This window comes from Marmota monax, unplaced genomic scaffold, assembly GCF_021218885.2.
Source record: "Marmota monax isolate L192 unplaced genomic scaffold, Marmota_monax_Labrador192_F-V1.1 WCK01_AAM20220418_F8-fsc00494, whole genome shotgun sequence".
NCBI lineage: Eukaryota > Metazoa > Chordata > Mammalia > Rodentia > Sciuridae > Marmota > Marmota monax.
In genome coordinates, this window is record NW_026694667.1 from 1 (window position 1) to 26,223 (window position 26,223).

Genomic DNA, 26,223 nt, shown 5'->3' on the forward strand with positions numbered 1-26,223 from the left:
GGTCCAGTATACAGCCACACCTGTGGATAGGTCTTTGTACCAGCGGGGGGGTGAGGTTCTTTGCCTCACCTCTGTTGGCCCCCAAATTTTAGCTGGACGATCATGACAAGCAGAAGGGAGGAAGATACACCAAGCCAATTGACGGCTCCTTTTGGAAAAATTGTACCACCAATGACATCATCAGTAAAAATACCCCAACACTACCACAAGTCGCTACACCAACAGATAGTTCACAATGCATACAGGTGAGCTCACAATGTGTCCAGGTAAGTTCTGCAAGCAGTTCAGTGATGGCTATTGTAGAAGATGTAGATTGGTTTTATCTTTGACTTCACCAGCACTGGGATGAAGATAGGAATTCTGGCAATAATGGCTAAAGAAAAAATTATGTAACATTACAGAAGGCACTAAAGGAAAACAATTTTCTTAACAATTTACATTATCTTTAAGAGAATTATTAAATATAGTGAAAAGGAAAGGTGAAAGTAAACAAACAGATCTGTTAACCTTCTTTTTTGTTTACATATTAAAACAATCCTCAACAGTTGTTTACCCAATTTAAATTAAACCATATAAATCACGTGAAAAAAAATATTTGGATCCATTTTATCATGAGCGCTCATCATATATGATATATGGACATACATACATTCAAACATATAATACAAAACACAAGTGTGCACACATAATATAATACATGCAACACATAACATTATAGTAAAGGCCTTATAACTTTTTACAGGTGAAATCTCCATTGCAATGTTTAAAAACTCTATAGTCAAAAAATAGAACTGATCAGCAAAACATTAACCTAGGTCTGTATGAGCTCAAAAAACAAAATAGAACTTCATGATATGGCAAAGGGCAATAATAAAATAGATATTGAAAAAAGCATCCTGGTTCTGTTGCAGATGTAAGAATAGCCAAACTGGAGTTTTGCATATCAGTTGTTATGGATTTGAGCCAAATCATCTTCTTTTTGGTCTGTAGAAATTGCTTTAGTTAATCTTTCTGGAATCCAAATCGGCTGCTGTTCTCCCTGTGGAAACACATAAACAGACCCCCGACTCCAGACAATCACTGGGTCAGGACCTTGGTTAATCTCTCTGGAATCCAAATCGGCTGCTGTTCTCCCTGTGGAAACACACAAGCAGACCCCCGACTCCAGACAATTACTGGGTCAGGACCTTTCCATTGTCCTGTTAGAATATCCTTCCAAAGTACCTTGGGCTTATGCACATTTTTTGGACACATATGCCTTTCCGCAGCACTAAGTCCTGATGAATCCAAATTTAAAAAGTTTAGAGTAAAAAGGGTTATTTTAAGTTTATCTTTTGGGAATATATACCCCTTCCCAATTCCTTCTTTTTGCTTTAATAAGTACATTTTAATAGTTTGATGAGCTCTTTCAACTATGCCTTGTCCCTGTGGATTGTATGGGATTCCTGTTATATGAGTAATGCCAAATGTTGAGCAAAATTGTTTAAAAGAGGTAGAAGTATAACCAGGGGCATTATCTGTTTTTAACTGTTTTGGAACACCCACAGTGGCAAAATTTTGTAAGCAATGAGCTATAACATCTTTAGTTTTTTCTCCGGCATGAAGGGAGCCCATCAAAAATCCAGAAGAAGTATCAACTGTAACATGCAAATATTTTAATTTTCCAAATTCTGGCAAGTGTGTGACGTCCATCTGCCAAATATGGTTAGGTATCAATCCTCTAGGATTGACTTCAAGATTAACTTGTGGTAAAAAGGTCACACAATTTTGACATTGTTTTATTATTTGTCTAGCTTGTTCCTTAGTTATTTTAAAACGCTTTTGTAAAGTATTAGCATTGACATGGAACTTTTTATGAAAATTTATAGCTTCTTCTAGTGTAGAGAAAATATGTATGTCATGTGTAGTTTTATCTGCTAAATCATTGCCCAAACTAAGGGCTCCAGGCAATCCTGTATGTGCCCTGATATGTCCTATAAAGAATGGATCTTTTCTGTCCCAGATTAGACTTTGTATAGTGGAAAGCAAAGAGAAAACAGTAGAAGAAGGGGAAATCCTACCAGCATCTTCAAGAGATACTATAGCATTAACTACATACTGACTATCGGAAAATAAATTAAATACAGAATATTTAAACATCACAAAAGCTTGTAATACTGCATTAAGCTCTACCTTTTGAGCTGATTGTTTGGGTACTAAAAATGTAAAAGTTTGATCAGGGGTAACTACTGCTGCTGTACCATTATTTGACCCATCAGTGAATATATTTGGAGCATTCATGATAGGTGTTTTTCTTGTCATTTTTGGAAAAATTACAGGATGCAATGACCAAAAAGACAATAAAGGATTAGATGGTAAGTGGTTATCAAATGAAACATTAGATTTGCACATGATTATTGCCCAAGTATTTAACTCATTAGCTAACTCATCAATTTGATTCATAGTATATGGAGTAATAATTTTATTGGGAGAAATTCCAAACACTCCCTTTGCTGCTTTTATTCCTTTGAGTATTAATTGTCCTACAGCCTCAGGATACCTAGTAAGAATAGTGTTAGGAGAATAAGATAAATGTATCCATAATAATGGACCTTCTTGCCAAAATACTCCTGTAGGAATATTTTTTGTTGGTAGTACAATAAATAATAAAGGCAAACTTATATCAATTCTATCCAAATGCATATTTTCCATATATGTTTCAATGATTTTTAATGCCTTTCTTGCTTCAGGCGTTAACATTCGGGGTGAATTTGGATCTGATGGACCTTTTAGGATATCAAATAAAGGTCCCAACTCTCCTGTTGGTATACCTAAATAAGGCCTTATCCAATTTATATCTCCTAATAAATTTTGAAAGTCATTAAGTGATTTGAGTTGATCTACTTGTATTTGAATTTTTGGTGGACGGACCATGGTTGAGGATAATAGAACTCCTAAATAATTAATTGGAAAATTTAGCTGTACTTTATCTATTGCTATCTCTAGATTGTAATTTTTTAGTAAGTTTGTAAGTGTGGCATAACATTCTAGCAATGTGTTTTTATCTTTGTGTGCTAATAATACATCATCCATATAGTGAAATATTTGTAGTTCAGGATTTTGATTTCTAAGTGGCTGGATTACTTTGTTAACATAAATTTGACACATAGTTGGGCTGTTAGCCATCCCTTGAGGGAGTACTTTCCATTCATATCTCTGATCAGGACCTTCATGATTCAGTGCAGGGATAGTAAATGCAAAACGTGGACTATCCTCAGGATGAATTGGAATTGAAAATAAACAATCTTTAATATCTATAACTAAAACATACCAGGTTTTTGGCAAAGCAGACAACTGAGGAATCCCTGATTGAGCAGGTCCCATAATAACCATCTCATTATTAATGGCTCTTAAATCTTGCAATAATCTCCATTTACCAGATTTTTTTTTGATGACAAAAATGGGAGTATTATGGGGAGATACAGAAGGTTGTATATATCCTTCCGCTAATTGTTGTTTGACCAGGTCATGGGCTGCTTGTATCTTTTCTTTAGTCAGGGGCCACTGAGGAACCCATACTGGTCTTTCTGATTTCCAAGTAATTTTTATTGTCTCAGTGGCCCTTTCTGAAAATCCAACCCATGTCTTTCTGTTCCTTGATCTATTTGTATTGGTGCTGCTATACCTTGTTCTTGTTTTTCTAATCTTTTTCCTTTCCTAAAACCTTGTCTAGTCATAATAGTGGATGCATTTTGGTTGATGTTATTTGTTAATGTCAAACCTAATTGATCCAGGACATCTCGTCCCCATAAATTTACGGGAAGATGATCCAATACATATGGCTGTATAGTTCCTTCACATCCTTCAGGATCCTTCCAATCTAATACCATTGCACTTCTATGGGGATTAGTCGCCACTCCTAGGCCTCGAAGCGTTTGAGTGGCTTGTTGTAATGGCCAATGTTTTGGCCATTCTTGATGAGAGATGATGCTAAGGTCTGCACCTGTATCCAGTAGCCCATTAAATTCATGTCCTTGAATATTTAGTTTTAGCATGGGGCGAGAATCTAAATTTAAAGAAAGCATAGCCCAATCTACACCTGTGGAGCCTAATCCCTTGGAAACTCTTTCTACAGTACGACTGGAAAATTTATCATGTAGGCTGGGTATTATTAGTAACTGTGCTATTCTATCTCCTGGTGAAATTACTGATATACCCTTTGGAGAACTGGCTATAAATTTTATTTCACCTTCATAATCGGGATCAATTACCCCAGGACTTATCATAAGTCCTTTTAGAGTAGAAGAACTGCGTCCCAATAATAAGCCTACTGTTCCTTTGGGAAGAGGTCCTTTCACCCCTGTGGGAATGATTTGAACTCCCATCTCTGGAGTTAGTACTGCTCTGGCGGAGGCGCAGATGTCCAACCCTGCGCTCCCTCTGGTTTGTCTGATGAGGGATCTGATGGACAATGTGTCCTGGGCACTACCCTGATGGGGTTGCTGGGTTCCTCCAGTGCTCCGTATATTTGTGGTTTTGGGCCCCGGAGCATTGGGCCCCCCTGTCCATTTTTTGGCAATGGAGCCCGATGCCTTTCTCCACGATATCGTGGATAAATACCTGGTATTCTACTCCTTTGATACCTAGTTTTGTTAAACCCTCCTCCAATGGGGCAATTCCTTTTAAAATGTCCTGTTTGTTCACAATTGTAGCATGTTCTTGGCCTGGCATCTAAAGCCTGTTTTACTGCAGCTGCCACGACTTGCTCTTGTTCATTAATGTCTCTACATAATTTAATATATGTGTTTAAATCTTCATGTTTCCATGGTCTAATGATATCTCTGCACCAACGATTATACTTTGGTCGTCTTGGGAAGCTATATAAGGCCTGCCTTTCTTTCATTCCTTGTCCCATCCTTGGTCCTGGAGCCTAGATATGGTTCCTTGCATGAAACGAAGGGATCAGAGTGACACCCTTTGGGCTTGGTCTGGAACTCTTGGCTGAACACCAAGCCTTTGAAGATGGTCCTCCCCAGCTCTCTTAGAATACTTCTTTGGGGACTGGTGCTTTCAATGGAGCATGGGGTCCACATGGAAAAGGGAGACCATCCCTCTGTCACCGCCCTGCCCATGGAAACCCCTACCTACCTTTTTTGTTTCGGGAGCTGATAGAAGAAGCACCAGGCAAGCAGCAGAGGAAGCCGCAGCTCCAAGGGCATCCGCTACAGTACATGCTGGAGTTGGGCCAGTGTTCAGCTGACCCCCATGGACATCCTAGGAAGATTGCACCATCAGAGCCACCATGGTGAGCCTGGTGAGGCCTTTGGCCCATGTAGCAAGGCCTAGAGGAGGTGAGTCCTCGTGTCCCCATTCTACCCTAGAGTCGGGAGAAGAACAGAAGAGTGTAGAGAACAAGGAATCTGTGGGTTTACTGTCAGGCCTCATTGCCTGGTGCAGGTAGGCATGGCTTCATTTTCTTTGGTTTTGGTTTTGTTGTTGGAGTTTGAACCCCAGGGTGCTTTACAACCAAATCAGTCTCCAGCCCTTTTGGGGTGGTGGGGGCTGCCAGGGACTGAACTCTGAGCCACATCCCCAGCCCTATTTTGTATTTAATTTAGAGACAGGGTCTCACTGAGTTGCTTAGCGCATCTCCATTTCTGGCTTGAACTTGCCATCCTCCTGTGTTAAACTCCCAAACTGCTGGGATTATAGGCATGCACCACCATGCCAGGCCCCAGCCTTTTATTTTTATTTTAAAATTTATTGATTTATTTATTGGTACTGGGGGTTGAACCCAAGGGTGCTTAAGTGTTATACCGATACCAAGACCCTCAATTAACTCTCAGACCACACATTGGCATTCCAATTAAGTCTTTATTGCTGGCCAGTGGCGGACACTCTACTCTCTAAAAGCAAGATAGAGTGGTGCACCCCCTTCAGTTTGGCCTCATATTTAAGTCAAAAAACCACAAAAGGGACATTTGGGGGTTTAGTCAATGCAATGAAGCTAAATTACAGAAGCGGGAGATTGCATTCAGGCGGTGGGAGGCTTAGCCAATCAAAATAAGCCCAGTTACCCAGTTACAGAAACAGGAGCCCAGTCATCCCAGTTACAGAAACAGGAGCCCAGTCATCCCAGTTACAGAAACAGAGCCCAGTTAGATAGTTCCGTGTTCTCGAGGGTTCAACCAAAGGAAAAAAAAAACAAAAACTTGCCCCAGTCATGACCTTTCTAGTTGGCATGGATGTTTCACAAAATGGAGTTAATAAACAAAATGGAGTCACTATAGTCATGACTTCTGGTTCATCATATTAACACTGAGCCGCATCCCCAGCCCTTTTAGAGACAGGATCTCGCTGATTTGCTTAGGGCCTTGCTAAGTTGCTGAAGCTGGCTTTGAACTTGCAGTCCTCCAGCCCCAGGCTCTGGAGCTGCTGCAATGACAGGCATGCACTACCACACCTGGCTGATTTTTAAATTTTGAGAAATGGTTTTACTAATTTGCTGAGGATCTTCCTAAGTAGCTGGCGCTGGTCTCAAACTTGTGAATCTCCTGCCTCTGCCTCTGCCTCTTGAGTCACTGGGATTCCAGATATGTACCACCTGCCCTGGTTTTGAAAGGACGGCAAGCTCAGGAAAGCTGGCTCCAAGCCTATTTTCCTTTAGGGCCCCAGCTTAAGAACAGATTAGCTTGGGGCCTTCTGAAAAATCTTTTCCATTCCCCACAACAACTGAGTAATGTGTTAGCCACTTTCCTTCATAATAATCTTATTGCTTGTTGTCTCTGAAGACTGTAATTGAGCTGCATTTTTGTGGAGGGCTGTTTATGTGGTGGCTTGCTCTTAGAAGGCAAATAGTACAGGATGCTGTGTTGGGGAGACTTATAAAGCCTCAGAAAAGATGAGAAAAGCTAACACCTGAGGATATGCGAGCATCTGTGACAGTATTTAATTAATGACAGCCAGTACCACTTGTAGTTGTGGGGCAATTGACCATTTTAGAGAGAAGAGAACTATGGCATGGAGAGAGAAAGCAACTGGCAAATGTCACACGGTGAGTGGCAGAGACGAAATTTGAGCTCAAGTCTGATCCTAAAATCTGTCTATAACTTTTTAAATCTTTAAATGCAGTATCCCAACCTGCCAGGAAGTTCTCCTATTTGGGCCATGGTGCTACTTTGAGATTTTGGCACCAAATATGCTTTATGATTTTCTTTGTCCCCATCATGCTCAATTCACAGCAAGATGGGACCCCTTCTGCCTGCCTGATGGAACCTGGGTGGCAGACCATAAGCACACAGACATGGTCGCAGCAGCGGTGGTAGCAGATTCCATACCGATGGCAGGGGGAGGACTGCAAGGTAAGGCTGAGAGAAGCTTGGGTATCTGAGAATGAGGAAGAAAAAGTAGAATGGGAAAGTGGTTCCCTAGCAAGGAAAACTTTAGCAGTAGAACAGAACAGAGAGGAGGATGGGAGCGGAGAGCAGAGGGAAGGATGGGAGTGAATCTCAAAGCTTGAACATTTTTTGCCCTGTCTGGTGACAGAAATTGTCCAATTCAGTGAGGGTTTAAAATCAAAGTTCCGAGCCAGAGGGGAGGAGCCGGGCCGCCGCCAGCACCCGGAGCAGGCCCAGCGGCTCGCCAGCGTGGTGACCGCGTGACCCCAATTGGAGAGGGGGCGGAGCGGAGCCGCCACCCGCACCCGCAAGGTGGGCAGACCCGCGACCCAGTGGTACATGGGCGTGGTAGGAGGGGCAGGGCAGAGCCGCCGTTCGTGCTTGCAAGGTAAACAGACCTGTGACAGCCTGGCGGGTCAGGCCCAGTGGCCTGCCAGTGTGGTACACACGCCACCCCAACTGGAGTAGGGGCAGAGCAGATCTTTCTCCCACGCCCGGATCAGGTCCTGCCGGTGTGGTGGCCACGTGACCCCAATTGGAGTGGGGGCGGAACAGAACCGCCACCCGTGCCCGCAGGGTGAGCAGACCTGTGACCAACCTGCAGATCAGGCCCAGGGGTCCGCAGGCGTGGTAGGAGGGGCAGGGCAGATCCGCCGCCCGCGCCTCCAAGGTAGGCAGACCTGCAACAGACCGGCGGATCAGGCCCAGGAGCCTGCCGGCATGGTACACACACCACCCTAATTGGAGTAGGGGCAGAGCAGAGTCGTTGCCCGTGCCAGGAACAGGCCCAGCATCCTGCAGGCAGGGTAGTCACGACACCCCAATTGGAGTAGGGGCAGACCAGAGCCTCCACCCGTGCCCGAAAGGTGGGCAGATCTGCGACCGACCAGCCGGACAGGCCCAGTGGCCTGCCGGTACGACAGACACGTCACCCCATTTGGAGTAGGGGCAGAGTAGAGCCGCCGCCCGCGCCTGCAGGGTAGGCAAACCTGCAAACGACCGGCGGATCAGGCCCGGTGGCCTGCCGGCGTGGTACACTCGTCACCCCAATTGGAGTAGGGGCAGAACAGAGACGCCGCCAGTGCCCAGAACAGGCCCAGTGACCTGCCGGCGTGGTAGCCACGACACCCCAATTGGAATAAGGAGAGAGCAGAGCCGCCGCCCGCGCCTGCAGGAAAGATACGCAAGCAGTATGAAAAGACAAGGAAAGAAAGGACCACAAGCAATGCAGGTCAACGCAACTTTAGAAGAGGTAACAGCTGCAGCAGATGGAATGTCAGATAAAGAATTCAGGATATACATGCTTCAGATGATCTGGAGTATCAAGGAAGACATTAAACAGCAAAATCAGACAATGAAAGATCACTTCGACAATGAATTACGCAAACAAATCCAGGAAGCAAAGGATCAACTATACAGGGAGATAGAGGTTATAAAAAACAAACAAACAGAAATCCTAGAAATGCAGGAAGCAATAAACCAACTTAAAAACTCAATGGAGAATACTACCAGCAGAGTAGAACACTTAGAAGATAGAACATCAGACAATGAAGACAAAGTATTTCAACTGGAAAAGAACATAGACAGCTCAGCAAGACTGTTAATAAACCATGAGCAGAACATCCAAGAAATATGGGATAACATTAAGAGACCAAACTTAAGAGTCATTGGGATACAGGAAGGTACAGAGGTCCAAACCAATGGAATGAGCAATCTATTCAATGAAATAATATGAGAAAACTTCCCAGACTTGAAGAATGAGAAAGAATCCCAAATCCTAGAAGCCTACAGGACGCCAAATGTGCAAAATCATAAGAGATCCACACCTAGACACATTATAATGAAGATGCCCAACATACGGAATAAGGAGAGAATTTTAAAAGCTACAAGAGAAAGGAAGCAGATTACATTTAGGGGTAAGCCAATCAGGATAACAGCTGATCTTTCAACACAGACTCTGAAAGCTAGAAGATCCTGGAATAACATATTTCAAACACTGAAAGAAAATGGGTTCCAACCAAGAATTGTGTATCCAGCGAAATTAAGCTTCAGGATGGAAGATGAAATTAAAACCTTCCACGATAAACAAAAGTTAAAAGAATTTGCAGCTAGAAAACCATCTCTTCAAAACATCCTCGCCAAAGCATTACAGGAAGAGGAAATGGAAAATAACAATGAAAACCAACAGTGGGAGGTAGGACAGTAAAGGGGGGGAAAATAATCAAAGAGGAAAACAAACCATGTTTAGTAACAGAAATAAACAAATATGGCTGGAAGAACAACCCATATCTCAATAATAACCCTAAATGTTAATGGCTTAAACTCACCAATTAAGAGACACAGGCTAGTAGAATGGATCACAAAACAAGACCCAACAATATGCTGCCTACAGGAGACGCATCTGATAGGAAAAGACATACATAGGCTGAAGGTGAAAGGTTGGGAAAAATCATATCACTCATATGGACTTCGGAAACAAGCGGGAGTGTCCATACTCATATCAAATAAAATAGACTTCAAGCCAAAGTTAATCAAAAGGGATAAAGAGGGACACTACATACTGCTTAAGGGAACCATACACCAACAAGACATAACAATCATAAATATTTATGCCCCAAACAATGGTGCAGCTATGTTCGTCAAACAAACTCTTCTCAAGTTCAAGAGTCTAATAGACCCCCATACAATAATCATGGGAGACTTCAACACACCTCTCTCGCCACTGGACAGATCTTCCAAACAAAAGTTGAATAAGGAAACTATAGAACTCAATAACACAATAACCTAGACTTAATTGACATATATAGAATATACCACCCAACATCAAGCAGTTACACTTTTTTCTCAGCAGCACATGGATCCTTCTCAAAAATAGATCATATATTATGTCACAGGGCAACTCTTAGACAATATAAAGGAGTAGAGATAATACCATGCATCCTATCTGATCATAATGGAATGAAACTGAAAATCAACGATAAAAGAAGGAAGGAAAAAGCATACATCACTTGGAGAATGAACAATAGGTTACTGAATGATCAATGGGTTATAGAAGACATCAAGGAGGAAATTAAAAAATTCTTAGAGATAAATGAAAACACAGACACAACATATCGGAATCTATGGGACACATTGAAAGCAGTTCTAAGAGGAAAATTCATTGCTTGGAGTTCATTCCTTAAAAAAAGAAAAAACCAACAAATAAATGATCTCATACTTCATCTCAAAATCCTTGAAAAAGAAGAGCAAAACAACAGCAAAAGAAGTAGAAGGCAAGAAATAATTAAAATCAGAGCTGAAATTAATGAAATCGAAACAAAAGAAACAATTGAAAAAATTGACAAAACTAAAAGTTGGTTCTTTGAAAAAATAAACAAAATCGACAGACCCTTAGCGATGCTAGTGAAGAGAAGAAGAGAGAGAACTCAAATTACTAGCATACAGGATGAAAAAGGCAATATCACAACAGACACTTCAGAAATACAGAAGATAATCAAAAACTATTTTGAATCCTTATACTCCAATAAATTAGAAGATAGTGAAGGCATAGATAAATTTCTTAAGTCATATGATCTGCCCAGATTGAGTCAGGAGGATATAGAAAACCTAAACAGACCAATATCAATTGAGGAAATAGAAGAAACCATAAAAAGGCTACCAACTAAGAAAAGCCCAGGACCGGATGGGTATACAGCAGAATTTTACAAAACCTTTAAAGAAGAACTAATACCAATACTTTTCAAGCTACTTCAGGAAATAGAAAAAGAGGGAGAACTTCCAAATTCATTCTATGAGGCCAACATCACCCTGATACCTAAACCAGACAAAGACACTTCAAAGAAAGAAAACTACAGACCAATATCTCTAATGAACCTAGATGCAAAAATCCTCAACAAAATTCTGGCGAAAAGGATACAAAAACATATCAAAAAAATTGTACACCATGATCAAGTAGGATTCATCCCTGGGATGCAAGGCTGGTTCAATATACGGAAATCAATAAATGTTATTCACCACATCAATAGACTTAAAAATAAGAACCATATGATCATCTCGATAGATGCGGAAAAAGCATTCGACAAAGTACAGCATCCCTTTATGTTCCAAACTCTAGAAAAACTAGGGATAACAGGAACATCCCTCAATATTGTAAAAGCAATCTATGCTAAGCCTCAGGCTAGCATCATTCTGAATGGAGAAAAACTGAAGGCATTCCCTCTAAAATCTGGAACAAGACAGGGATGCCCTCTCTCACCACTTCTGTTCAACATAGTTCTCGAAACACTGGCCAGAGCAATTAGACAGACGAAAGAAATTAAAGGCATAAAAATAGGAAAAGAAGAACTTAAATTATCACTATTTGCAGATGATATGATTCTATACCTAGCACACCCAAAAGGCTCTACAAAGAAACTATTAGAGCTAATAAATGAATTCAGCAAAGTGGCAGGATATAAAATCAACACGCATAAATCAAAGGCATTCCTGTATATCAGCGACAAATCCTCTGAAATGGAAATGAGGACAACCACTCCATTCAAAATATCTTCAAAAAAAATAAAATACTTGGGAATCAACCTAACAAAAGAGGTGAAAGACTTATACAATGAAAACTACAGAACCCTAAAGAGAGAAATAGAAGAAGATCTTAGAAGATGGAAAAATATACCCTGTTCATGGATAGGCAGAACTAACATCATCAAAATGGCGATATTACCAAAAGTTCTCCATAGGTTTAATGCAATGCCAATCAAAATCCCAACGGCATTTCTTGTAGAAATAGAGAAAGCAATCATGAAATTCATATGGAAAAATAAAAGACCCAGAATAGCAAAAACAATGCTAAGCAGGAAGTGTGAATCAGGCGGTATAGCGATACCAGACTTCAAACTATACTACAGAGCAATAGTAACAAAAACAGCATGGTACTGGTACCAAAACAGGCGGGTGGACCAATGGTACAGAATAGAGGACACAGAAACCAATCCACAAAACTACAACTATCTTATATTTGATAAAGGGGCTAAAAGCATGCAATGGAGGAAGGATAGCATCTTCAACAAATGGTGCTTGGAAAACTGGAAATCCATATGCAACAAAATGAAACTGAATCCCTTTCTCTCGCCATGCACAAAAGTGAATTCAAAATGGATCAAGGAGCTTGATATCAAATCAGAGACACGCCGTCTGATAGAAGAAAAAGTTGGCTATGATCTACAGTCGGTGGGTTCGGGCTCCAAATTCCTCAATAGGACACCCATAGCACAAAAGTTAATAACTAGAATCAACAAATGGGACTTACTCAAACTAAAAAGTTTTTTCTCAGCAAAAGAAACAATAAGAGAGGTAAATAGGGAGCCTACACCCTGGGAACAAATCTTTACTCCTCACACTTCAGATAGAGCCCTAATATCCAGAGTATACAAAGAACTCAAAAAATTAGGCAATAAGAGAACAAACAACCCAATCAACAAATGGGCCAAGGACCTGAACAGACACTTCTCAGAGGAGGACATACAGTCAATCAACAAGTACATGAAAAAATGCTCAACATCTCTAGCTGTCAGAGAAATGCAAATCAAAACCACCCTAAGATACCATCTCACTCCAGTAAGATTGGCAGCCATTATGAAGTCAAACAACAACAAGTGCTGGCGAGGATGTGGGGAAAAGGGTACACTTGTACATTGCTGGTGGGACTGCAGATTGGTGCAGCCAATTTGGAAAGCAGTATGGAGATTTCTTGGAAAGCTGGGAATGGAGCCACCATTTGACCCAGCTATTCTCCTTCTTGGTCTATTCCCTAAAGACCTAAAAAGAGCATGCTACAGGGACACTGCTACATCGATGTTCATAGCAGCACAGTTCACAATAGCAAGACTGTGGAACCAACCTAGATGCCCTTCAATAGACGAATGGATAAAAAAATGTGGCATTTATACACAATGGAGTATTACTCTGCATTAAAAAATGACAAAATCATAGAATTTACAGGGAAATGGATGGCATTAGAGCAGATTATGCTAAGTGAAGCTAGCCAATCCCTAAAAAACAAATGCCAAATGTCTTCTTTGATATAAGGAGAGTAACTAAGATCAGAGTAGGGACGAAGAGCATGAGAAGAAGATTAACATTTAACAGGGATGAGAGGTGGGAGGGAAAGGGAGAGAGAAGGGAAATTGCATGGTAATGGAAGGAGACCCTCAGGGTTATACAGTGGAGGGGGTAGAGAGAGAGGAGGGGAGGGGAGGGGAGAGGTGGGGAGGGGGGAGGGTGGAGGATGGGAAAGGCAGCGGAGCACAACAGACACTAATATGGCAATATGTAAATCAATGGATGTGTAACTGATGTGATTCTGCAATCTGTGTATGGGGTGAAGGTGGGAGTTCATAACCCACTTGAATCAAAGTGTGGAATATGATATGTCAAGAAATTTGTAATGTTTTGAACAACCCACAATAAAAATTAAAAATAAAATCAAAGTTCCTTCTGGGGGCCATTGTGACCCATAGAACTTTTGGGGTCTAAGGATAGGATTCCGTGTTTCCCATGACCTTCTGGCACCCTCAGGGGTGACTGGGAGCAGAAAAATGCGTCCCAAATTTTGCTTGTGCTCACCTGAGGAACGGGTAAGGGCCAGGCAGGGGTTGAGGTGTCCCAGCAACCCACTTGGGGGTCCAAACGGATGGAGGGGCTTGCAAGAGGACTGGAATGTCTCCACAGTTCCGGGAGACTTGAACGGAATGGGTAGGGTCTATGGCATGCGTGTGACTTATGGATAGACCCCACACATGGAAAGGGGCTGTAAGGTCAGGAGAACAAGGGAACTTACCCAAGTCTGTTGGCCCAGATGAAGACAGGGAAAAGAGCAGCTTAGGAATTTTCCTGGTTCATTTGAAGGGGGAAGGGATGGACTTCAATTCCCTGAGGCAGAAGCCCGAAAATCCCTCCCAGGTTTCGGCACCAGATGTGAGGTCAGGCAACTGGGCAGCGATCAAAGGAGGCAGATTTAAAAGGCTGCTGAACGAGGCTTTATTGAGACTCACTCCCATGTGGGACTCGATCAGACTGACAGAGTAGACCGGAGAAGGGTCTGAGGAGAAACCACGTGGGGGTTCTACAGGACTGGAATTTTATGTGGCTTATGGCAGGATGGAAAGGGCTTGGGACAGGAAAAGCTGTTTTTAGAGTCCCTTGTCCTACTGGAGTTGGTCGGGGGAACTGGCTGAGACCAGGATTGGTCAGGAGACCCTGCTGATTAACAGCCATTAGCCAGGAGATCCCACTTATTGACAGGTGTATCTGTCGGTGCCTCATTGATGTTTCTTTCCCATGCTCAGGCTACTTGGTGCTTTGTTCCTAAGTCACCGCCACCGACCTGACACTAAGCTCAAGTATCAGATCAAAAGTCTGAAACCTTAGGCTTTAAGACCAGCGGACACACACTCACTCAGACCGTGGTGATCAGATCAGGAGCCAAGGCAGGCTTCTCCTGGGGTGGAGCTGACAGCCAGTTTAGGAGAGAGTCCTAGGGAGAAGTTGCAGCTCTCACCAGGGTCAAGATGTGGCTGTAGAGTCTGACAGTGGTGGGGAAGAGGCAGAAGATCAGGCAATCCATGAAAAGAGTTGGGATGTCAGTCCAGGTTCTCATCAGGCTCTCCAGCGGGAGGGCATCAGTGTGGGCTGGCTTAATGTCAGTTCATTTGCTCCATCATTTATACTAAATTTTGGGGCTTCTGACCACCCTTTCAATCCCTATCAGTCATTTGCATAAAGCATCTGGTCTGTGGTCCCTATCCTGATTTTCTTGCCACTCCCCCTTACTGAGGTGAGGACAACATGACAGAGACTTCACTCTGAGCTTTTCAGGGTGGGGAGAAATGACTTGTTTGTGCCTGAGGGTCATACTGGAAGGCTCTGTAGGTATGCCTGATGAGACTGCAGGTTTCAAACTGGAGTTTTAAAATGGAGTTGCTTAGGCTCAGGCCTAAGGCCATCTTTACACTAGTATAATAGTATAGGTAGATAATGTTACAAGTGCTTAGAGGATTAGCAATTGGGATACCAGGATTCCAGAGAAGAAATGGATCAGGCCTGGGGATATAATGCAGTTGGTAGAGTGCTTGCCTCACTTGCATAATGCCCTGGGTTCAATGCTCAGCACCACACACACACACACACACACACACACATGTCTCACTGTTTGGAGCAGAGAAAGGAAAGCAGAGATAATGGTGGAAGGCCTCATTGAGAAGGTAATATTTAAGCTGGAACTCGGGAAAGGAGGAGTAAGGAGCCGATTACATTGGCAGAGAAGTTCATCCTGATTTAGGAAAGAGAACATAACTTGGTGTGGGTGGAAATTCATTCAACAAATATTTATTTAGCACCTACTGAATAAATAGGGCTGAGCATGCAAATGTGATTAAGACAGGCAAAGCTACTGTCAGGTCGGTGGTGGCGACTTGGTGGCAACTTAGAACAAAGGAGCCATGTAGGAAAGGAACATCAATCAGGTGCCAGTGGAAACGTCTGTCAATCAGCGAGATCTCCTGACTAATGCCTGTCAATCAGCAGGACCCCCTGGCCAGTCCTGGAGTTCAGCTAACTCCCCTGACCAACTCCAAAAGGACAAGGGACCCTAAAAACACTTTTCCCTATCCCAAGCCCTTCCCTTCCTGCTGTAAGCCCCATAAAAGTCCAGTCTGGTTGAGCTTCCACGCGGTTTCTCCTCAGACCCTTCTCCTGTCCACTCTGTGGGTCTGATCGAGTCTGCCCGGGAGTGATATCTCAATAAAACCTCATTCAGTGGCCTTTTTAAATCTTCTTCCTTTGGTTGCTGCCCAATTCGCCTGATCTGACAGCTACTGTCTTGGAGCATGTGCTCTGGTGGGGAGATAAACGTGCAAACAGTTAAGTCGCAAATTGTGGCAAATCGGTTATGATTGATAATAGCAATGAAGTCATCTCTTTCCATGGGGTTATGTGAAGGTAGCTTTGAAGAGGGAACATTTGAGGGGAGGTCTATTAAGAAGGGAGACATGAGAAGAGTGGAGAGACACCTGACTTAGGTTTAAGGAACAGCGTGTGCAAAGGCCTAGAGGGAAGAATGACCTATTTGTGGCTGAGTCTAGAGAGCTCTGCAGGGAATGGCAGGATATGAGGCTGGTGAGAGGTGGGGTCGGAGGCCCTGAGGAGGGCCCCAGATTCCTTTCCTAACTGCAGCACAAAGCAGACCAAATCAAGTTTGCACTGATGCTATGAGGCTGAAAAGGAGGATGCCTACAATTAGGCACATATCCCGGGCCGACTAGGAAGCAACTGGTATCTTAGGGACTCTGGAAAGGATCCAGAAGCAGATGACAGGTTCAGTCACACAGGATGTATGAGTCATTCCTTTCCCTGAAAAGGTCTGAGCAGACCCTTCCTGGCTCTGAGCCTCAGCAACCCCACCCTGCTTCAGGAAACTTGTGAGGTCAAGGTCTGAAAGGAAAGGGCAGTTCCTCACTAGACAGCCTGCTAGAGTTTGGGTTGGGTCCCTTTTCAGGCATGGTGGAGCAGGTGTATGGGTGGGCCTCTTGGAAAGATTATTGTAAGATGGGAGTATGGAATAACTTAAGAAAGCAAATACAGGCCTGGCTTGGGCCTGTGTGAATGATGGCTAGTGAGTGCCCCAATCCTGAGGGTGTGTTAAGCATGAGTTAGAATCCAAACTTTAAAAAGTATTCTGGAACATCAAAATATTAAAGAGTTATGTTAAATCCCCAGCACTATTACAACCCCAGGCTTGTGGATTCAGTGGAGGAGGAAGGTTAGTGAATAATATATAAATTAACGTGGAAATACTTACTCAGATGTTTGTAAAGGAGAGAGAAGACCTTTTCCTGAGATGTCTGGTTTTGTAGTCTTTGCTCTTGACCTTTACCAGGAGGGGGAGCACAAGTTGGGAACTCTGCAGGCCCAGCCTTCCTACCCTTTGGCCACTGGGTGTCAGCACAACAGTTTGGATTAAATCTCTCAATTGCTATGAGGCATGTGGTTTTTAATAGACTTTCCAGCAAACAAAATATTGGTGATCAAGGCCTTGTTGAGATGGTATTTAGAGAAGTGTTCGTAAAATGAATAGGGCGAATGGAGAGCCATTTCTAGAAAGGATTGGAAAAGGGATAAATGGGGAGTTAAAGGAGAAATGGCCAAAAGATACTTAAGAAGCAATTAAAAAAAACTTTTTGTAGTTGTAGATGGACAGAATGCCTTTATTTTATTTATTTGTATGTGGTGCTGAGGATCGAACCCAGTACCTCACACATGCTAGGTGAGCACTCTGCCACTGGGCTACAGCCCCAGCCCAAGAAGCCATTCTTGAAGTTGTTGGAAGACAGAAATGGCAAAAATAGCTATCCCCACTAGTGATATAATTATTTTGTGGTGCCTAGGTCCTGGATTTAAAACAATGACAAAATAGCACCCAATATCGAATTGTTGCCCCAAATCTGCATCTGTATAGTGATATGAAATAAGGACTCTTTTAAAAATATTTTAAACATTTTTATTACTTATAATTATACATGACAGTAGACTGTGTTTTGGCAGAATATACATACATGAAGTACAATTTATTCTATTTGGGTTCCCACTCTTGTGGTTGCACATGATGTGGAGTTTTCCTGTGTACAAATACAAGGCTAGGACAGTTATGACCAACTTTCTACTGTCTCTCCTATTCCTCTCCTTCCCTTCCTCCCCCTTTGTCTAATCCAATGGATTTCTATTGTCCCCTTCCCAATCTTCCTGTGGGTTAGCATCCACAAATCAGAGCCAATACCAAGAAACCAAAGGCCACATGTTCTCTCTGAAATAAGGACCCTAATCCATGCATGTTTCAGCATGTCTTTTAGTCACCTTTAGTAGTCAGTAATATAATTGATCTTCTAAACTCTTGTATGCTTGAGTTTTCCCCCTCAGTCTAGAAGTGTAAAGTGATCTAAAAGTGAGACAAATTACTTTCTTTAGTGTTTTATTTTTAATTTTATTGGTGCATTATAATTATACATAATAGATTCATCATGACATATTTGTGCAGGGACATAACATAATTTGATCAATTTAATTAACAGTACTTCCTTTTCCCTTACCTCCTCCCTCCCCTGACCAACTTCTTTACCACTGGTATAGTTTCTTTTCTTAATGGAAACCAGCTTGAGTTCAAATTTTAACTTTACCACATGCTGGCTGTGTGAACCCAGGACCTTACATATGCTAGGCAAAAGTGCTCTCACCAATGAGATAAATCCAGCACTTGGGTGTGTGTCCTTTGACATAGCTTCTGTGAGCCTCAATTTCCTTGTCTGCAAAATGGGAATAATAAGTATCTCATAAGACTATTGAGGATTCAAGAGTTTATAAATACAAAGCATCTTGTACATTCATAAGTGTTCAACAAATGATACATATTATTACTTTGAGTTAATTTCAGGGCTGATTATAGCTGTTTCTCTTGAACAGTTTTGTGAAGGATTTTCAGGCTCAGTGTTCAGGCAAGACACTAATCCCCTGACCCTGTTCTATCTTATGTGTGCAGGTTCCTGGACTTTCCTCTCGGACCAAAGCGGGAAGTGTACCAACTGGTCAGAGCCACTGTGGTTTATCATCAACAACTCCACCTAGCTCACTGTCATTTATCCTGCCATGTGGAGCCCGGGGCCCCACAAACCCTAACCAACCACTTTCCATCAGGAGGAAATTCCTCAAAGCCTTCTCTGTTTAAAGCCTGAACAGAGATGGACACCACACAACACATTCAACAGACACTCTGGGATCACAAGAGTCACAGGGTCCTAAGACTCCACTTCATCTGTCAGCAGCAAAAAGGTAGCTTGCTGTTTTTGGATTCCTTTGGATTCCATTGGATTCCTGGGATCCAATGGAATGGTACTTCACCTTTGGACACTGCCTTTGTACTAGTCTATTTCAATGACACTCATAAAAGTGGCCAGTGGACTAAACTTCCCAGTGGACTGGAGGAATTTTTGGAAAGGGAATCTTCCAAAAAAGGGTCCGGCGAGCAGGCAGCATCGTGTCTAGGGTTTCTGACTCTTCCCAGGAACATTATGGGTCTGCAAATAATCAGTCTGCCAATAATCAGTGTTCCCTTCGTCCTTTCAAAGTCAGCTTCCAGCAGCGGGGCTGGAATCATTGGATCATTGCTCCTCGCCACCATACCCCAAACTACTGTAAGGGATCCTGTCCTCGGGTGCTACGCTATGTTCTCAATTCCCCCAATCACGCCATCATTCAAAACCTTGTCAGTGAGCTGCTGGACAAGAATGTCCCTTGGCCCTCCTGTGTGCCTTATAAATGTGTTCCCATGAGCATCCTTCTGATTGAGGAAACTGGAAATATTCTGTATAAGGAGTTTGAGGATATGGTTGCTCAGTCTTGCACATGTAGATAATAATGAAGGAACAGCTAGCTAGGGCTGCCCATGTAATTGTAGAATGGTTGTAAATATCAGTGTGAAAGATATATGGGATCTTAAATCTATAGGTCCTATCTCTTGCCCTAAGTATTGTTTCTTTAGTCTCTTCCCCCATTTGTAATCTACTCAGTTGACAAGACTGTGCTGATACCAATTTGACCTAGTCAAATTTGGTCACTAGAACAAATCTGACCACTACTATTGGTCAGTACAATTTGACCACTAGTCAGAGCCCTTGCTGCTTGGGTAAGATGGTCCTTTGAAGATGTCCTATTTTGTCTTTTGAATTTTTTTGTAGTTATAGATAGACAACATGTCTATTTTATTTGTTTATTTTTATGTGGTGCTGAGGATCGAACTCAGTGCCTCCTCACATGTGCAAGGCAAGCACTCTGCCACTGAACTACAGCCCCAGGCCTCTATTTTGTCATTTTTTATTGTGACGTTTTCAAGTCACTGGCCCAAGCTGGTAGAACTTTATAAAGTATCCACCAAAGCCTGGGAAAGGTGGACTTTTGCTAGTGTTCAGCTTCTAAGGCTCTGGAGGATTTGGAGTGGTATTAGTAGCCTGAGATTTTTGTACCCTCTTCCTCCCCTCCTATCTCCTGGAAATGAATGTCTCCTATCCGGACTGCCTGCTTCTATGCTCTTTCCACCTTCTAATTCTTGGATTAGAGAACTTTGTAGGTAACCATCTTTATAGGAACCTTCATGTAAACATGTAGGGCTTTTCCTCTCAGCCTCTACATCTGGGAAAAGGGAAGCATCACCATGGAGTTGTCCGAGATGGCAATTGCTTCAACACCACCAGCATTTGTGGTAAAGAGGAGAAGAGCTGTTATTGCTGATTAGGATGAGGGAGATTTCAAACTTTCTATGGAGCAGTAGATTTCACAGGATATTTTCTTATTCTACATAACATTTAAAGCCCTTACTCACACCCAAAGAAAGGTCCTTGATGGCTCAGAGACCAGGAGGCCTGTTTGGGGAAGGAGAGGAGGAGAGACTGTGGTGGAGGGGAGAGTGAGCCATGCAGAGGTCTGGAGCTGACTTCATTCTGGGCTTGCGTGTTTCATGTATCCATTGGGCTCTGGACATTAGACTTGGGGAGATGGGGATGAATGGAACTCTGTTGTGGGCTATCCAATGCTTATGCTGTGGTTCTATTCTATATTCCTGTGCTGTATTTAAGTGATGGGGTGGGAATGTGATGCACATAAATTGAGGGAAATGTAAAATGAGAAGATGAAATTGTCTAAATATATTGTGCACGTGTACAAATATAAGAATGTATAATTAAAATGCATTAATAAAAAATTTAAAAAATATATTTTTTTTGTTGAAGAAGATCATGAATATTTGGGGAATTAGGAGAACAGGTGGAAGGAATTTGTTTCCTTTGTTGGCTTTTAGCTATGATTAGGATCTCATCTCTAGTCCCTATGGGGCAGGTCTGCAGGCTTTTCAGAATTCTGCTTTCTTAAAGGCATACTGCTGGTGAACAGGACTCATGGACATGCCCTGTTGAGGAAGCTTGGTAAGTCTTTCCCTCTGCCCGACTCTTCCTTGATAAATTGGTATCATTCTCAGTGGGATGGGGTTGATTAAGGGTAGGTACATATGTTTGCAAATATTAATCCCTATCTTTCTTATCCATCATAAATCAACTCATTTCTACCAATTCCTTCTCAACAGTTCTAGCTAGACTAAATATGCTGCAAGTGAATATCTTGCAAGTCTATGCATATATAAATGCTCTTCTTCCCTTTAAGGAATTGTTCCTTAATATTCGTTTGTCCATCTATCCACTGTATCTTTAGAAATCACCTAAGGTGATTTTTTTTTTCATCTCAGTAGCTCCCATGCCCCTCCAGACTCAGGTAGGTGTCCACTTTGGGTTCACATAGCATTACATGCTCTCCCTTAGTATACACTAGTGTAACTGTCTATTGTGAAAAGGATGGAACTCACTTTGAGGGGTTTTACCTGTGTCATACCCCTGTTCTCTATTGCCAGACCCCAGTACCTAGTAAGTCAGTAACACAAACACAGAACACTAACAATACTTTTTACAGAGTGGGAAATCCAACCCAGGGGCTCATACGTGCTAGACAAGTGGCCTACACCTGAGCTTTATACCTCACCCAACAGTGACATTTTTGTGGGGCATACGTTCTTCCTGATATAATAATTCAATATTTGCATAGTTCACTAACTTTTTCATTGGAATAAATGTAACTTATGCATATGCTTTGTACATAAATTAAGATGATTAATATTTGTGCCCATTTCAAAAGGATGCTACAAATGTCAATAGAATGGGATAGCTATGTTACTGAATAGGGCAGTTTGTGAAATCCTATGTACTTCAATTTGAACTGAGAGGAGATATGGGCTTTCAGTCCAGTCATTTTCCCAGTCTGCCTGGATTATGCACAAATACATAACAGGCCTGAAGACAAACCTTGGTTATAGGACCAGATCCTGAGTTCAGTCTCTTGGTTCTTTGCTATTTGCAGAAAGTCCTGATCTCCCAGCCTTGAGCCCTGAATACCTGTGGAACAAGCTGTTTATGGAGTACTCAGTTAATTGGTTGGCCCTATTATCCATTAAGTCCAGACTCATCAAAACCCCCAAGGAAATCACTGGCTATTAGTTTAGTTGAGGTGTCCCTCAAAATCCATGTGTAAGATGAGATTTAGAAGAGAAATGTTTGGGTTTAGAGGAGAAATGACTGGGTTAGAAGAGCCTTAACAGAATGACAACCATAGGCTGGTAGGCTGGTCCTAGAGGAGGTGTGTCCCTGGGGCATGCCTTTGGGATATCTATTTGGTCCTTGATGAGCAGAACTCACTCTCCTCTGCTTTCTGGTGTGATGTCTTGAGCCTCCTCGTTCTGCCACACTTTCATGGTGATATTCAGCTGTCCTTGAGCTCTGAGGAACACAGCTGGCTCTCTGTAGATCAAGGCCTCTGAAACCGTGAGCCCCCAAATAAACTTTTCTTCCTCTAAAATTGTTCTTGTCAGGTCTTTTAGTGATAGTGGCAAAGAAACTCACTGCAACACTGGCAGAATGGGGTAAGTTGTGACTGGGTGATGGATTCTCTTTTCTTTTTGAAATACGGCTTTAGCTCAGCGTTGTTTCTCAAATCTGAAGATATCTCTACTTTAAACCTTCCTCTGAGAGGAAGGAGACATACATGGTAGTGGAGGGGAGAGAGAGAGAGAGAGAGAGAGAGAGAGAGAGAGAGAGAGAGAGAGAGAGAGAGAGAGAGAGAGAGAAAGTATAGAAGATAGTAGTGCTAGGTTTTGGTCAGATAATCATTCCAAACTTGCAGATGCCTCAGTTCTAAAGCAATATTTCCCAGCCAGATTTGCAGCAAATGAATTCATAAAATAAATCTCCATTTCCTCCCTATTTTAGTGTGGTGAGGATACCACCACTGGCTGTGAAATCACACTTGCAAGTTTAACAATGCTTTTGAAAAGGTCATATTTGAAAGGTCACATTTGTTTTTAGTTCTCCCAAGGACTGTCCTAAAAGAGAGAAAGTGTCTTTGTTCTGTGTGATTCCAAAAGGTAAAGCTTGGACCCATGAATGACAGACAGAGAGCAAATGGCTTCAGTTCAACCTTAGGATATCACCCACAGCCAAGACTTTCCAACAACAAAATGGACATGCTTAGAAGGGAGCAAGTTCCCCTATGACCACTGGAGAACAGGCTTCGAACACTATAGCACAGGTTCCAGAAACGGTCTTAAACTAGGTAACCCTGGAAAAGCTCTCCTCACTCTGAGATTCTCCACCAAGAATAGCACTAGTGTGAGTTAGGTGTGTTCTTTGGCATTTGGGGGTGAAGGTCAGGCACTGAGAACAGCCCTTTCATGAAATTTCTGCGGTTCTTTATTAACTTTTCAGATATGGGTCAGCATCTTTTCCCCTGTGGTTCTGAAGAAGCCAAACTATAAAAACCATGATGTTCCCTCCACTCAATCACTCCAGAACTACCAAACTCAAGTTCAAGTGTCTCCTTTCTCTTTAAAAAAAATTCCTGGGGAGGGGCTTGGAAAGAGGAAGAAGAGATTCATTTTAATTATTTTAAGGGACAATGCTCAAGTGTCTTCCAGTTGGAGTTGAATTATTTTCTTTGTCCTAGGTTTTGGAGAGGGAAAACCAAGCTTGACCTTTTTCACTTCAGGGAGAAAATTGGGGATCTCAACAGGGTGCCAGGTGTATTATGCATAACAGATCAATGGGGCCTAAAGTGGTAGGTACCTAAGGGTTAGCCAAACATGCCACCCACTGTTCTGACATTCTGTCTCTCTCTCTGAATGGATTTCTATCCCATGCCCCCAGATGCTCTCTACTTTCTAGGAGAAGGCAACAGTTGAGGAACTGAAGCAGTTGTGACTCAACAGGACGTTCTCACTCTCCTGCTTGTTTAGTGTCTTTCTGGGTTCTTGTGCAGCTTCTTCCTTGTGGCCAGCAAACACACAGTGGCCCCTTCCTTCCACAGCCATCTTTCTGGGGTCAATCTTTCCACTGCCTGCCTCCATTTCTTCACCTGTCATTGCCTCTTAGACTCACTGCCATCTGCCCTGTGTCCCAGCAGGACAGGGGAACTTCTCTCACAGGCTCCCCATCAATCCTTTCTTCTCATTCCCCGGGACTGTCTGCACTATATGATGCTGACCCGACTTTTCTTTAATAAAATGGCAGTTTGGGTAGCCCACTTTTTTATAGTTCTTAGAGGTGATTCACATGGGAAATCATCCTCTATCTTGGAGACTTTTAGACCTGAGAAGACAGTCTTGATCATGTTTATTGTTTTGCATTTTTTTCCACTAGAATGTAGGGCTTTTGAGGAAATGGCATCTCAGCTTGATGTCATTTTTTTTTTTTTTTGGCAGTACTGGGAGTGGAGGGCCTCACACATGCTAGGTAAGTGTGCTCTACCACCTAGCAACACTCCCAGGCCCTGTTTTATATTTTAATTTTGATTCTTTTGGTGCTGGGAATTTAAACAGCTTGTTGATTCTTAATTGTAGGCTAATTGTATGCTTATCTGTGACACAGCATTTGCTCTGACCTAGCTTGAAACCAAACTTTTTTTTTCCCTTTCTGGGATAAGATCTCTATGATGCCATTCAGTAGAACTCAGCATGTTTCAGCCCTAACATATTGAAATCTGTAAAGTTCAGTTTACAGGATATGTAGTCATCACTCAAGGACTACTAGAATTATGTGTCTAGACGAGAGGAAAGAGATTTGGAAGAAAGAGACACACATGTGAGTCCTGGCCTTGTCACTACCTAGATGGGTGACCTTGGGCAAATCACTGAGCTAACTTTTCAGTATAATTTTCTGCATCTGTAAATTTAAGCTAATAATTCTAACTTATCTACTCCCGGTCTGTTGAGAGACTAAGATGAAATAATAAATATGAAAACACTTTGGTAAAGAAAAAAATAAAAATCCTCACACCCTTATTATGAAAGGAGGCCCTGCCTTTCCCCCTGCCCCATTTTGCTGTGCTAGGGGTAGAACCAGGGCCTCAAGCATCTAGGTAAGTGTTCTACCACTGAACTATAATCCCAGCACCTGAGCTATCCTTTAACCACCCATTTTCACTCCAAGGCTTACTTTACAGTGCTGTCTTATGTTCTTCAGCTTCTTTTCATCATTATAGCAGAAGAACATAAATTGCCTAGCTCCTTGTGCAAACAGCACAAACTAGTAAATATTTTGTACACAGAATTGGTGAGATCATCTTGATTCTTTTTTAGTAATATTAATTGATTTTATTTTTAAATACACGACAGTGGAATGTATTACAACTCTTATTACACATATAGAGCACAATTTTTCATATCTCTGTATATAAAATATGTTCACACGAATTCATGTCTTCATACATGTACTTTGGATAATGATGTCTATCACATTCCATCATCATTGCTAACCCCCTGCCTTTTCCCTTCCCCTCCCACCCCTCTGCCCTACCTAGAGTTTGTCTATTCCTCCCATGCTCCCCCTCCCTATCCCACTATGAATCAGCCTCCTTATATCAAAGAAAACATTCGGCATTTGGTTTTTTGGATTGGGTAACTTCACTTAGCATTATTTTCTCCAATGCCATCCATTTACATGCAAATGCCATGATTTTATTCTCTTTTATTTCATTGTGTATATATGCCACATATTTAAAATCCATTCATCTACTGAAGGGCATCTAGGTTGGTTCCACAGTTGAACTTTTGTGAATTGTGCTGCTATAAACATTGATGTGGCTGTGTCCCTATAGTATGTTGTTTTTAAGTCCTTGGGTATAGACCGAGGAAAGGGATAGCTGGGTCAAATGGTGGTTC

General features: G+C 42.2%; 1 pseudogene; it reads left to right on the plus strand.

The window, feature by feature from the left end:
* Nucleotides 1-5,001: 5,001 nt before the first annotated feature.
* On the plus strand, nucleotides 5,002-20,115 carry LOC124078514 (bone morphogenetic protein 15-like; annotated as a pseudogene).
* The last annotated feature ends 6,108 nt before the right edge of the window (nucleotides 20,116-26,223 follow it).